Raw genomic sequence first — 14,303 nt, 5'->3', positions numbered from 1 at the left:
CCTGGTGGAACGCTATGTCTGATGAGACCAAGGCCCGGTGAGACTTATCCTTCCACTGGGCCTGCAAGACGAAGATGTTCCGCCAGGCATATGGGCAGTGCTAGGAGGAGCCCCCCTGGCTGGTTGATGGTGGATTGGGCCCTTCCCACCACAAATACCCCCCATTTAAATAGTCTTTTTACTACGAAGATGCTCTGGAGATGATTTAGGCTGGTTAGTTGTGCTGCTATGTTCATGTTCATATGTATTTTAAATTGTGTAGTAATTTTGGATGTTTTTATGGTTACTAATTTATAATAATCGTTTTATATAGTTTAACTCTATGTGCCTGTAATCTGCCCTGAGTCTGCTGGAAATGTGGGGAGGGCGGAATATAAATTGAAAACAAACAAACAAACAAATAAAAATTAAGCTTTCTGAAATGGGTTTCTCTATTAAATGACTGGGCACAGTTATGTTTAAAACATGTAACAATGATTTTGATTTGCTGCTGGATAGGTCTGGGGGAGCCTTTTTCACACATCAGGTTGGATCTGTACTAAAATGGCGACTTCCACTGGCTCCTTTTCAGCCATTTTCAGCCCCTTTTTGCCATTTTGGGCCCCATTTTGGCCCTGAATGGCCAGGATTGGGTCCAAAACAGCCAGGATAGGTGAGGTCAGGGGTGTGGCATATGTAAATCAGTTATGCTAATGATACACTTCCGGTGATGGCAAGGGGCGTGGCATATGTTAATGAGTTCCTGCAGCTCTTTTTCTACAAAATGACCCCTGCCCCTACCCATGGCAAACTCTCCATTGGGTCGTTCCTCAGGGTCCCCTATCCACTGGGTGTAGCATTTTGTGGAGTTTAGCGGACTGCAGTGGGAGAGGAGAGCCAACAGAGTTCAATTTCACTATCAGAAGACTTAACCTGGATCCAACCCATTATCTTTTTAGGTGTTCTCTTGGGAGTCAAAATAGATGAGATGCTGGAAAGTCTATTAATGGATCAGAGTCACAGCATAGAAGGTAAGGAGAGAAGGGGTTAGGGATCCCAGACCCCCAGTGGGGGTGGGTGATCCCCCGCCCCCGCTCCCCACACCCCACCCCCACTTACCTGAGCAGCAGGGGGGTGCTCACCTTCCTTGCGTGCTCCCCCATGGCGCGGCGCACTCCCATGCGCCGTAGCCGCCGGGATCAGACCCATTTTGGCCTGGATCAGGGCTACTGTGGAGCGTGGGAGCGCTCCTGCGCTCTGCAGTGCTCAAAATGGGCCCAATCCACGGCAAACCAGGCCCGTTTTCAGCAGCTGCAGAGCGTAGGAGTGCTCCTGGGCTCCACAGCGCCCCAAAATGGGCTCGTTTTGCCACAGATCGGACCCATTTTGAGGTGCTGTGGAGCACAGGAGTGCTTCTGTATTCAGCAGTGCCCAAAACGGGCCCGTTCTGCCACGGATCAGGCCCGTTTTGAGGCTCTGCGGAGTGCACGAACACTCCTGTGCTCCGCAGCACCCAAAATGGGCCCATTTCAGTGCGGATTGGGCCCGTTTTTGAGCTGCTGAGGAGCGCAGGAATGCTTCTGTGCTCCGAAGGGCCCAAAATGGGCCCATTTTGCTGTGGATCAGGCCCATTTTGAGGTGCTGCAGAGCGCAGGAATGCTCCTGTGCTCCGCAACGCCTCAAAAATGGGCCTGATCTGTTGCAGAACAGCCCATTTCTGGCCGAAAACGGGCCTGCCTAGAGGCCGCACGATGATGTTACCCCTGAAGTGATGTCATTGTGCTTGTGGGGTTGGGGTCGCGTGCGTACGCACCCCCCTCTCCCCATAGGTAAGTGCCAGGCCCCTGTCCCCCACCAGGAGGTTGAGGGGGCCTAGCAACCCTAGAAGGGGTCATTTTCCCAATTTTCAAGGTTATTTATGTACTGCATATCCATTTATGGGTCTTTTAGCATCTTATCTAGTTTCACCTTAAGATGTCTTGAGTATATATCTAGAAAGTGTGAATGCAACAAACTTGTTTGCAAACGTAGGTATGTTAATTAATCAGCTGCATTTGGTTGCAACTTCCTGATTAATGTATGTTTGGTAAGCCAGCACCTCACCTCTTGCATAATATGAGGATTTTAGGATCCCCCCCAAACTCACCGATTGTTGCTTACAAAGTTATAGTTGTAACATGGCACCCCAGTCCAGAGAAGTGTGGTAGTCACATAATATCTGAAGCCAACCAGAGACATCAAATGTAAGAGCTGAGATGATATGATATGTTAGGGGAAAGAATCTGGAAAAGAAACTGGAAAAGAATCTTCAGACTGGCTGGCAACTTGGGACTTCTTTGACCTTCCCTTTTTGCTGTCGGAAGCATCTTGGTCTGGCTTTGCTAAATGCTTTCTTTGCCCTACTGTTTCCTCTGCTTCTGAGAAGCACCATATTCTTAACCTCTGAATGGCTGCTCAGTGGAAGAAGTGAGCTAATCTGTTAAAAAGTGTTTAAATGCTTTCATGAGGCAAGGAATTGGATGGATACTTTTTAGGTCTCAGGTCTACCATTGTACACGAGGCTAGCAAGTCTTGTTAAGATGCTGTTTGTGAAGCTGTTGCTCCCTACCGTACCTATGCGGTGTTTGAACACAATTATTACTAACTTTAGAATGATACATACACGTGAAATGTAAACGAGTTCTGCAGTGGTAACAATTAAAATTGTGGTGCTGGGGCTGGCTATTTTCCAGTACTACTCATTTATTTATTCAAAATAGTTATCAATAACCTTTTCTCTAATAATAACTACAGCAACAACAATAATTCTATTATTAGTGTACAGAGCACTTGAAAAAGTAACACAATAAAAAAAATTCCTTCTCCCAAGGAGTTTACAATTTAAATTGAACCTGGAAGAGTTTCTAGGTTTGCCATTAAAATCCTTTGTCCTGGAGAACAATCAGGCCAAATGCATTCATTTTGGGTAGTTACTGTTCTTTGCTGCATCCTTCCACAGAAAAGTTTAAACCCTAAGAAGTAACAAGGAACATCTAAAGTGTGCTATAGATATGAGGTTATACGAGATCATAATATGGGTGCTTCAGACAAGTCTATAGGACTTTATTTTGTTTTGGGCAGACAGAGATTGAAAAGGATACATGGTGTATCATCTGTTGACAATCCCGACTAATAGCTTTTGATGAACTGTTGGGTACAACCACATTATGTCTGTGTAATTGCCTTTGGATCCAGTTATACCGGCCTTTCTTTGTCATTAAGTTCTTGTTTACGAGTCCTGCATGACAAGAGGTTTCTTTGTTTTTTTAAAAAAAGAAATGATTGATTTGTGGGTACCTGTAGTCTTACCTGAAATGTGTTTACATTCACTGAATTTCTTACCTTAGATTCCCTAGTGATGTATTTCTTTTTACCTTTTCTTGCCTGATGCTCAAGTTCTGTCTGTGGCAATGGCAATACAATGGACACTAAGTGGCTCTGATTATTTTGGACTTCTTATCCTTGCATTTAAGGTTTTGCTTTGCCTTGGTTGAAGACCCAAATTAGAAGATGGAATGGAGAGAGAGTTATCTTGGCCGTAAAGAAATCTTTCCACCTCCAGTTTAATTGTGTCCTGTATGAAAATTTCTCTGTTTTAAATCTGATGTCTGAAAAGGAGCAGGGAAGTTAACTTTACATGGGAAAGGATCCCCTGTATGCTTTCTTAGGTTGTCCTACCAGCAATGTACAGCCAGTGCAAGGGGCAAAACATGGAGTGGGGGGTGTATGGAGGGAGCACAACAGGTGGTGGTGGGGGGGAAGCACGGCAATTCCTAAACAAATGCTCACCTGCCTGCTTCTTCTTTGCGCTTGCAGAGGATTCTGCAGCCTACCACACAATACTACCAGAAGCAGACCCTTTGAGGATGAAATTCCATTGATGTATGCAACCCCAAATCCATATTTTTGTAAAAAAAATCCTGTCTTCTACAACCAAAATTCCTCCTTCATAAATCACTAGTGGCAAAAGTTAGGCAATCTGTCAGTACCCGTCTTTTAGATTCTAAAAACCAACATTTTATGTTATGAGGATGAGCACAATAGATTAGTTGGTGCTCCTAGAGGAAAAGAAAGGTTGATTCTAGGAGACATTTTCTGGTCAAAAGAACCATGGTGACACCATATTCTGAATAAAGTGAGCTGTCTGTATCCTTTCCACTCTGGCTTCAGAGCTAGACATGGGACTGAAGTAGTCTTGGTCACTTTGGTGGGTGATATGCACTAGGAGATGGGTGGTGGAGCGCGACCCTGCTGGTTATCCTGGACCTTTTAGCAGCTTTTGATACCATTGATCGCTGCCTTTCAGAGTTGGGACTGAGGGGCACTGTTATGCAGTGGTTTTGGTCCTATCTGGAAAGTAGGTTTCAGAAGGATACCACAGTCAATGGTATCAAAAGCCACTGAGGAACTGCTGCTTGGCCCCTTGGCTCATGGGGCCCCTTTGGGTTCCATCTTGTCCCCTATGCCCTTCAACATCTACATGAAGCTACTGGGTGAGTCATCTGTTTATTTATTTAAAGTTTTTATTGGATGGGTTAACATATATCACTCATAACATTCAATTAACATCTCCATCCCATTTCAGTTCCCCCACTCATTCCCCCCTTTTTATAATAGACTTCCAACAGTTTTCCAACCCCCCCTATTTAAATTGCAGTCTATCTGCTATCTCTTCTATTAAACTATATTTAACAATAAAAATCCCTTATCTATCTTTATCTATTGTTTAAATATTTCAACTACCGGCAAAGAACTACGTTCCCCCTTTACAAGTTATCCAAAGACCAGATTTTCCCCTTCATGTCCCCCTTTCTTTCCATATAGTTCTTAAGTTTCTCCCAGTTCATAATAAATTCTTCTATATCTTGTTCTTTAAGTTTCCTTGTTAATTTGTCCATTTCTGCCATGTTCAATAACTTCTGGATCCAATCTTCCGCCAATGGTATCTCTTGTGTCTTCCCAAGTTGTGCATATAACATCCTAGCTGCTGTCACCATATAAAACACCATTGTTCTGTCCATACTATCAAATTCTTCTAAGTTCATACATAACAGTAACAGTTCTGGGTTTTTTACAACATTTCTCTGCAAAATATCTGACATAACATCCACAATATTCCCCCAAAACTGCTTTGCCTTTTCACACGTCCACCACATATGATAGAAGGAACCTTCATGTTTCTTACACTTCCAACATTTATCTGACATTTGGCTATTACCATTAGCTAGTTTTTTTGGTGTAAGATACCACCTGTAAACCATTTTATAAACATTTTCTTTTACAGTGGTACATGTTGAAATTTTTACTGTATTTTTCCACAGTCGTTCCCAAGCTTCCATCGTAATATCTTTATTACAATTTATTGCTCATTTAACCATTTGAACTTAATCACCTCATCTTCTGTATACCATCTCAACAAAATCTTATATATTTTAGATATCAACTTTTCCCCTTCTTGAAGTAAACACTCCTCTAACTCTGAATTTTTAACCCTAAATCCTACTTTCCTATGATCTGCATCATATAAGTCTTTAATTTGTCTGTACTGAAACCAACCATACTGAAATGATAAATCTTCATTAGTTTTCATAATATATGTATTTTGTTCCACTCTTAAAATTTCTTTATATGTCATCCACTCCTCTCCACCATGTTCCACATTCGGGTTAACGACTTCAGCTGGTATAATCCACAATGGAGTCTCTTCCTCGAAATATCTTTTATATTTTTGCCACACTGAAAATAAACTCCGTCTCACAAAATGATGCAAAAACATAGCATCCATTTTAATCTTGCCATACCACAAATATGCATGCCATCCAAAAAAAATTTTATATCCTTCCAAAGCCAATAATTTGTGGTTTTTCAATAAAATCCATTCCTTCAGCCAAACTAAGCAAATGGTTTCATGATAAAGTTGTAAATTTGGTAATTGTAATCCACCTCTTTCCTTGGCATCATATAACACTTTCATTTTCACTCTAGGCTTCTTCCCTGCCCAAACAAAGCTCAAAATCTTCCTTTGCCATTTATCAAACTGCTTATTATCTTTCACGATTGGTATTGTTTGCATCAAAAACATTATCCTTGGAAGTACATTCATCTTCATCGCAGCAATATGACCCAGCCATGATAAATTCAATTTATTCCATTTCAACATATCTTTATCTATCTGTTGCCATAGCTTGTCGTAATTGTTTTTAAATAAATCAATGTTCTTCACAGTTAATTCAATGCCTAGATATTTTGTTTTTTGCACCACATCACAGTTCGTTATCTCCATCGATTCTTGTTGTTTTTGTTTAGTCATATTTTTACATAGTAGCTTTGATTTATTCTTATTAATATAAAATACTGCAAGGTCACCAAATTCTTTTAGTTTTCCCATTAATCTTGGCATATTTTGAATTGGATCTTCAACTATCACCATCACATCATTGGCAAAGGCTCTCACTTTATAGGAATGTCCTTTTATTTTCAGTCCTCTTATCATATCTGTCCGGGGTCAGCAGCCCAGCCCCCGGACTTGCTGACAGGCAGCGGCAGGGGGCAGCCAGGAGGCAGCAGTTCAACTGCTCTGTCTGGCAAACAGAGCCAGAACCTGCCTACTCCAGGGGGAAGGGGCGAAAGGCCAAAGCCTCAGAAGGCTGGAGGGAGCGGGGAGAAGCCAGTTAGTCCCATCCCCCAGGGGGAAGAGAGGGGGCTAAACAGGCTAGAGGAAAAGGGCCAAGGCAGGGGGAATAGGGACCCAGCAACAGCCCAAACAGAGCCCTTACCTTCCAAGGAGGAGAAGCAGCCACTACAGCCCAGAGCCACACCCTGGCTAGAGGACATTGGTAAGGTTATCTTTCAAAAGTACTCATCAATTAGTCTAATATCAATAGGTTTTTTCTGGTACAATTTCGCGTAATATTTATAGAATGCTCTCCCAATTGCATCTTGATCAAACAACTCCTTGCCGTCTTCCATAATTTTACTTATTAATTTCTTCTCTCTTTTTTCAATTGCCATGCTAAATATTTCCCAGGTTTGTTGGCTCCTTCATACGATTTTTGCTTCAATCTTTTCAATTCCCATTCCATTTCTTTATTTTCCATTGCTCTTATCTGCTCCTGTAAAATTCTAATCTCAAGTTGAAGTTTCTTCTTACCCGGTCTTTTCTTTAGTTGTTGCTCTTTTTGCTTTATTGCTTCTTGTATTTCTTTCAATTTCATTTCTTTGCTTTTCTTATCTCTGGCATTTAAATCCATCAAAACTCCTCGAATGACCGCTTTATAGGCATCCCAAACTTTTTGAATTGACACCCCTTGGTCCACATTATGTTGAATAAAACACTTTGTTTCTTTCTTCAGGACATCCAAATTTACTTGATTGTATAAAAGATCTTCATTTATTCTCCATCTCAGCTTTTTACATCTCATTCCAAATCTCTAAAAAATAGGATTGTGGTCTGAACTAACTCTTGGCATGATATCAATCTCCTTTGTCCAAACCGCTAGTTCCTTAGATGCCCAAATCATATCTATTCTTGATAATGATTGATGACTAGCCGAGAAATACGTATATTGTCTGATCTTCGAATTATATTTCCTCCAGATATCCTCAAGGCTTTCCTGCTTTTGAAGCTCAAAAAATACCTTTGGCAGTTTCCCTGTTTTATTTTTACTCACACTAGTTTTTTTGTCCAATTGCAAATCCACCACTCCATTAAAATCTCCTGCCACAATCACTTGATCATATGTCGTTTGACCCAGTTGAGCCATAACTTCATTGAAAAATTGTTCTTTTGCTCCATTCGGAGCGTAAATTCCCAAAATTAATGCCTTTTTGGTATTACATTTAAACTCCACAGCCAAATATCTGCCATTACTGTCACTCACAATCATCTTTGGTTGTAGCTCTTCTTTTATATAAATTGCAACTCCTCTCTTTTTCTGCTTTGCCGCCGCCACAAATTCTTGTCCCAATTTCTTATTTTTCAAATATTTAATATCTTGATCTTTTATGTGGGTCTCTTGTAGACAAATTGTAGACACTAAAAACTGTGGAACTCCCTCTCCAGGGATATTAGTCTGTCTCCTTCCATCACCATGTTCTGCTGGGTGAAGAGTTCTCTGGTTTGTTTGGCATTCACTCAGTGACTTCTACTTCCTGCCCTTCCATACCCATTATTTTATCTCAGCCGCACAGACATTCTCAGGCTGCACACAGCTCACCCGTCTAAACCAGAATGAATATTTTCTTCCAGCTTTCTGACTACAGCTGCAGTCCACTCTGCCCCCTAGGGTGTAGCTACCGTCCAATCAGATTTCAGTCCACTCACCCATCCAGCCCTCCTCCTTCTTTCCTCAGCGACCTGCATTTTAGCTAATAGTAACAACCTTAAAAACCTCATACGAGCAAGCAGAAATAAAATTTAAACTATTTAAATGCAAAACATTACACTTAGCCTTCTCATAATTTATACAGAATTGATTGTTCTTGAAATAATCTCCCAAAATTTTAACTAATTGTTTCAAACCCACCTGAACAAATGATAACATGTCACTTGCATAAAGAACAACTTCCTAAAGCCAAACAAAAGTGGAAATATTTCCTCCATTTAATTCTTGAGTGATACCATGTACCTAAAGGGAGGCCAGAACACAACCTTGACTACACTCTGGTAGTCAAGTGTTTTTATTAGCTCAACCAGTGGAGAGTTGTACCCTTATGTGAGTTCCAGTGTAAAAAAGCTTAACCAGATAAAACTGCCTCTGTGAGCTTTGCATGTGAGAACGTTAATTGCCTATAAAATTGTCTTTTCTCCTGTCTGTCTCAGATATGGGGGTGATGATCCCTTGGGTGAGGGATACAGTCTCTGAAAACATTATCCTGACTGAATGATAAACAAGTTACAGCCTAATTGTTGTGTGTTGCCAACTGAAATGTGTCTCCCCATGAAATCTATAGAAAAACAAACAAATGTAACAATGAATGATAGTGAATACATTTTTAAAAATTAAAACAAAAATATTGTGCACCCCTCTTTGCCATCTCTTTTTGTATTATATGTGGCCAAGAATCATTCTAATGTACCTACATGCTCTCTAATGTCTCGCTTCTCAATGGTAATGTTTGCTTTGTTAAAACTATATGGAAATTATTATTCCTTGTTGAATTAGAAATATTTTCCACTACTAGATACTTGATATCATTACAGCTGTTATAAACTAGTTTCCAACATTTCTGAGCTTTCTTTGATCTACTGCTATCACAAAATTTGGTTTGGAATGAATTCTGTCTTTAAAAAGTGCAACAATCACATTGCTTGGTGATAATTGCATCCACACGCCAGAGCTTCAAAATCTTTAAACTTCCAAATGCCAAAATTTCCACTCAGTAATATTAAAGAAGCTGCTTGTGTTTGTAATCTATTCCTAGTAGAAGCTTGTTGGCTAATACAGTGCTAACTTCATATTGTTAGGCCCTTGAATCCACAGTATTTTCTGGAATATCATATTATTAAATTTCCCAAAAATTACTCTCTGGGTATGTAGGATTTCAAAAGGAAAAAAATACCTGGATTTATATCATCAGTCATAGATGACTACTTCTCAGGGGGCTGTTATTAAATGTATAAGCCACAATAGTTTTTTCAGGCATTCAAGTCATAGTTTGTCATGACTTGAGTGCCTGTCATTTCATGATTATATTGACTCCCCAGATCTGAGTTTTGCAGCTTTAAGTGGATGGTTGCTAATATCATAACTATTAGAAACAACCAGTGGATTTATAGCCCACACCCATATTTTCAGATTCACCGTCCGTATCTAGCTGAGGTGTAATGTGTTGCCTTCCCGTCAATATATCAGGGGCTGCTTCCGCATAGTCTTTTTTCTCTATCTTTGCAGCGATTGCTGGTTTGGGGGGGGGGGAGGGGGGGAGCATACACGTGATGTTGTCCTCTAATGGTCCACTTTCCAGGTTTTCCCCATCTTTGACATGCTGCTTCTCATACCCGCTTTCCAATTATCTTTTCTGAAAAACACAGCCAAAGTGCATTTTTGAAGGTCCCACCAACACTGGCAACATTTTATTTCCATCATTCCCTCATAGTCATCATTTCCCCTGCTGTCACTGGAGGGCCTTCTAAAAAAAAAATTGGTAATTGCTTTAATGCTCGTATAGCACCATAACAATTACCAGCTTAAAAGAAAAAAAATCAAAATGCCTTCGTAATGTGGCAAAAAAAAATGCAGGAACAAATGGCTAAAAACTGCCTTGCAGATGCTCGCCAATGTGAAATCCTCTATATTTGCAGTGGCAATGAATGCAGAATAGAGAATCCTTGTTGTGTGGAAGTAACCAGTGCTAGGATTATCTGAATTTGAAAACTCTTTAGATTAATAATGAACCATGGTGCCAGTTCTATACTCTTCAATTTCTGAAAATACACCAACACATCTGTTTGCATTACATTTGTCTGAACTGCTTCTCATGGAACAGTATTGTTCTCTACTACCAAAACAGAACTTCTTGGTTTCCTTTGACTGCATGTAATACAGCAACAATAAAACTGGCAAACCAACAAACTACTAAAATTACCAAAATAAACTCAAACTCAATTCCCTGCCCTAATGTCTTTGGGCTGACCCAATGGAACAGCCCAAATACAATGCTCAAGCATGTTTTTTTGCATTTTTCTACTTTTTCTACTAAGTCTACTGGTTATGGATTGGATGTGAACTTGGAGGAAGGGCAGTCTTAACCAACAGGCAACAGGGGCAGCTGCCTCAGGCCACACACTTTGGGAAGCCCCAAGCACTCACAGCCCCACCCCCAAAGGAGAAGGGTAAAGAAGACGATCAGGCTTCTGCAACTGGATGCACCGGCCCCCCTCTGGGTCTCAGGCAGCTGGCTTCCATTGGCCGCGGTGGCTCCTGCCCACCTTGCATGGAGTGGGGGCCACTCCTTGCTTGGTCCTCACAGGGTGGTGGTGGCAGTGCTTCTGGGGCCCATTCTGGCTCCAGAGTCACTAAGACTGCTTCTGACTAGCAGTCATGCTTTTGGGCTTCTGGAATTGCTGTGTGGTAGTCTACCATGGTGAAATAAGGCACTTCAGTCACAGGCAGAGGAGCGTCATGGTGGCAGTTCTGAGGCTGCTGGTGGGGTTGGGGGGGTCTCAAGCCCACTTCTCCTGCCCATTTCACTAAACATAATAATGAGATAATTTTTAAGGCATTGGGAAATAGTCATGAAGTAAAGCAAAAACCCTTCCAACACAGCAGCTTCAATTATTCCAGCTGCTTTGGTTAAAATCACTGCAGACGGGAGAGGAGGTGTCTGGCAGGTTAGTATGTGCAAACTTTTAGAAAGCCAGGATATAATAGGAGCCTAGTGGGCTAGCAACATATATTCCAGCATAAGCTTTTGTGAGTCAGAGCTCACTGCCTCAGGTGCATGGGAGTGAAGTAAATCCATAGGAGCAAATCCATCAGGCTGATCACAACAGAAAGGTGAAAGAAAATCCTGCAAAGAGAGGATTTAAAACAAAATTCAATCCAAAGAGTCATCAGTTCACTCAGAGTGGGTGCAAGACATTCCCAACAGGCAAAATATAAAACCTAGTGCAGGATGAAATAAGACAAGCAGATACAATAAGAAGCTACAGAAGTATAGCTGAAGAAATGAACATCTGTAAGAGGTGAGTTTCAGTCAAAGCCATTCAGTTATAGGTGTGATAGAGGACTGTGGCTGAAGAAAGCCCTATTGATGTTGGAAGGAATGTGTGTGAGACAATCTGAAACAAAAGATGCAATTTCATGTGTGTCATGTGTCGCCTTACTTCCTGCTGTTTAAGTATGTGACTGAAACTAGTTGGTTTTTAAGATGCTATTGGACCTGGATCTTACTCGTCAACTGTAGACCCATACAGCTACCCACCTGAAACTAGGATAGGTGAAGTGTATTAGGTCAGACGTCTGACATCATCTTTGGGAATGTGGTGATTGGCATAGTAACAATCCACATGGAAAATCTTAGAGGGGTGGGCACATGCTTTGCTTCACTGAGATGCAGCCATAAATTCACACTCTTTCTGCTTCATTTCTATGGAATAATATCCAACATGTGTTTCTGAACCTGAAGCTCATGTCAGTTACAATCAACCATTCCTTAATCTATTGAATAGGAACAGGCAGGTGGAAATTGCCGGTGTCATTGCTTCATCACCTTAACATAAACTGCATTAAAATATGTTAAGTGGGGGAAATAATCTGCTGGAAATCGCTTTTGAATCTGCTGCAGTGATTCATTAGATGATGTACTAGACAATTGTTCAGGGTCAAATGGCTCTTTGGAAGTCCATCATTCCATTCTTGGTATCCAGAGGCCTCTTTCCCTGGGGATTCCTAAGACTCAGGCTATGGATAACTACTCACTCCCCAACCTTCAGTGCTTCGTTTCTGAAAACAGATGTAATGAGCCTGAGTCCCTTCAGCATTTTGTACAGATTGACCGAGACACTTGATCTTTAATTCTAAGGATCTGGAGTTGTTCTTCTGTTGCCCAATGATAACATTATGCTCTCTGCTCAGAAGCCGCCTCTTTTAAATTATTGTTTGGCCTCTTCACGGACTGAATGTTGGCACTGAAAACAGGTTCCGGGTCTAATCTGTAGATAAAATGAAGCCCGCTGTTCACCACCTCCAGCGAGCCGGGACCTTCTCCTCTTACGGACTGGACTGACGCCCTGACTTCCAAGCAGAACTGCCCTTGCTGAGGAAGGCCGCTAGATGGCGCTGCAGAGTCCCGCGCGGGTCCCCCGCTGGCTGCCCGGCTGCGGCTTCGCCTTGGTGGCGGCGGCCGCTCATTCAGCTCCGGCTGGGCTTGCGAGCGGCAGAGGCGGTCTGGGCCGGGGGAAGGCGGACGCGCGAAGCTCGGACGGCAGGCTGGGGCTGGAGCTCAGGTGTGAAGGGGGTGAGCGAGGGGAAATGACAGCGGCGGGGTTCCCGGGGAAGGAGAGCGAGGGGGCGTCTGGTTCTGGAGCGCGACGCGGTGGGCGCTGGGAGCCTTCCGGCTATGTGGTCATGATGGGGTGTGTGGGGCGCTGGGACTAGGATTTGGGGGCGAGGGGCGGGCGGGTCGGTGGCCGCGTAGGGGAGAGGGGATCGGACAGTTTGGAGAGCGGATGGGGGGGGGCACGTACTGGTCATGTGTTGGAACAAGGTTTGGGGTATGGAGCTCATTGGGCGTTGAGGGTCTGGCTTGCAGTTGGAGCATTTTGAGATATGGGGCTGGAAGTGTTCTGGGGTAGGGGGTAGATAAGACTGAAACGTGAAGGGGACCGACTGAGATCTGGGATGTGACTGTGAGGCTGCCTGATGTGCTGGAGAAGAAGCTACGGGGTGTGGGGCGAGCAATATGGTAAGGCGAGAGGTGGGAGTTTGGGCTGCGGAGACGGGTGTGTGGGGAGAGGGGACAGCGCTGGCTGGGACGTTAAGCTCTGGGGTCTGTTTGGACACGGTTTAAGCTTTGGGGGACCTGGCAAGGAAACCTGGCAGGGTGAGGCAAGGTGGCTAAGATGCAGGTCCAGTGGGGCAAAGGGAAGTGACTGAGAGTGACGCCTGAGCAGGGATGGATATGGGAGGCTGATGGGGACAGGTATTGGGGTGGGGAGGTGAAGGATAAACGCTTAGGAAGTTAGGGGTCAGAATAATGCTGTGCAAGCTATGGGGGACTGCTTATGGGAGTTAGGGCAGGAGGTAGCAGGAGGTTGTTTAGGGGGGGGAAACTGGCTTGGGAGGGCTAAAGGGGCAGAATGGGATACTAGAAAAATGCATTCCCTGGACATCCCTGGCTTTATAATGTATGGGAGGAGTGAACCATTTATGTATTTACTTAGTCCTTTTATGCTCTGCCTTTCTCCCCAGTGGGGGCCCAAATCAACTTATATTGTTCGGCTCTCTCCATTTTATTCTCTCAACAACCCAGTGAGGTAGGTTAGGCTGCACATGTGCTAGGCTGTGAGCCTAAAGTCACCTAGCAAGCTTCCATGGCAGAGTGGAGACCTGAATCTGGGTCCCCTAGGTTAGAGTCTGACCACTACACCACGTTGGCTGCCTATGAGAGACTTCTAGGAGATTTGAGGGACACACCCTGACCTTTGGTTAGGTGCTGGTGCATGCATGTTGGGGATGGGTATGAGTAACCATATCCATCTGTGGACGATAAGGGATACTCTGGAGTACCTATTTTGAAATGGTATTGTGAAATAGAGGATATTCATAACAGGGTTCTGTGGA

The 14,303-nt window shown here is 43.0% G+C and overlaps 1 protein-coding gene across 2 annotated transcripts in view; it reads left to right on the top strand.

Annotated features, from left to right (window-relative positions):
- The first annotated feature begins 12,877 nt into the window (after positions 1-12,877).
- Positions 12,878-14,303, top strand: part of SEMA4G (semaphorin 4G) — a 143,479-nt gene continuing 142,053 nt past the window's right edge. The window contains exon 1 of one of the 2 annotated variants that reach the window (XM_054982962.1): positions 12,878-12,967. The gene's annotated coding sequence lies outside the window, so the exon portion shown is untranslated. Of the gene's footprint in view, positions 12,979-14,303 lie in introns of both variants that reach the window. The other variant, XM_054982963.1, reaches the window with a different exon arrangement.

Source organism: Eublepharis macularius, chromosome 6 (assembly GCF_028583425.1).
Source record: "Eublepharis macularius isolate TG4126 chromosome 6, MPM_Emac_v1.0, whole genome shotgun sequence".
In the NCBI taxonomy this organism is placed as follows: domain Eukaryota; kingdom Metazoa; phylum Chordata; class Lepidosauria; order Squamata; family Eublepharidae; genus Eublepharis; species Eublepharis macularius.
Note: the sequence above shows the minus strand (reverse complement) of the source record. Positions and strands in the feature narration are given on the sequence as shown.